The sequence below is a fragment of the Olea europaea genome, chromosome 4, assembly GCF_002742605.1.
Source record: "Olea europaea var. sylvestris chromosome 4, O_europaea_v1, whole genome shotgun sequence".
In the NCBI taxonomy this organism is placed as follows: Eukaryota; Viridiplantae; Streptophyta; class Magnoliopsida; order Lamiales; family Oleaceae; genus Olea; species Olea europaea.
The window spans coordinates 11910390-11911675 of NC_036240.1; positions in this window are offsets into that span (position 1 = coordinate 11910390).

The window sequence follows — 1286 nt, forward strand, 5'->3', positions numbered from 1 at the left end:
TTAAATTAAAACTTTAATTAAGGTTTTAATTTTTTATTTTTTATTTTATGGGAAAAAAAAGGAGAAGGAAAAGGGGAATTGTGGAAACTAACACTCCGTCTATGATAATTTTACATCAGATCTACGTGAATTCTATTTCAAATAAAAGTCTTTTAAATTCCATAAAAGTTTATAAAAATTTTTAAATGAAAATCCATAGAAATCTATGAAAGACTCCTACTAATTTATAGAAATCTAAAGAAGATCCACGAAATTCATAAAAGTCATCACTTAAAAAGGTCTATCAAAATTTTCAAAAGTCTCAATTGAATACACCATGTTAGTGTGTGTTTGGTTTGTTGTTTTCAAACTATTTTCAATTTTACAAAATATAAAAAACTTGTTTACTATGACATTTTTGAAAATGCATTTTCAAAAATAAACTAAATTTGTAACATAAAATTCAAAACATATTTTGACGTTTTGAGTGTTAGTGAAAACCCTCAAAATGTGAAAAATAAGCATGTAAATTAAATGAAATAAAAATTAAAAATTATGAAATAAAAATTAAAAATTTTAAAAAAAAGTATAGAAAATTCTAAAAAATTAAAAACAATGAAAATAGAATAAAATTCAATGAAAAAAAAATTCAAATATATAGAATATAACAAATAAAATTTTATATTTTGAAAATAATAAAATATAAAGTTATAAAAAAATCTAAAAAGAATTTTTTGAAAAAATAAAATTCTAAAAAAATAAATAGTAAAAGTAGTACAAGCTCTTAAATGTTGCTTACATAAAAATTCTCAACGTATATATGTAAATGAACAAAAATAAAATTCTCAATCCACGTCATTACTTCTTATTCTTATTTCCTACATTTTGCCAACTCTTTTTTTTTTTTTTACCAAAAAAAAAAAAAAAAAAAAAAAAAAAAGAAAAAAAAAGAAAAAGGTAATTATAAATAAATTTATGCATTTCGTTTTTCAGCTCAAACCTATGTATTTCAATTCAACTCATATTTTCTAATTCATAACACCGTGAATTAATCTGGTCTAAGCCCACCTCGTAAAGTGTCTTAAATTTGTCCAGTTGACTAAAGGAGGATAAACACCTACAATAAATTTAATCCTTGTATTAAATATTAGATAAGATTAAATTAATCTTATTCAGCCTAAGATGATGCACCAAACATACTCAAGCGAGTGGCATTTCATGGAGAAAATAATATACATATAAAACTTCAGCTCCTTTAAGCAATTTCTCTCTCGTGATATGCAAAATCAAGATAACTTATAATATAA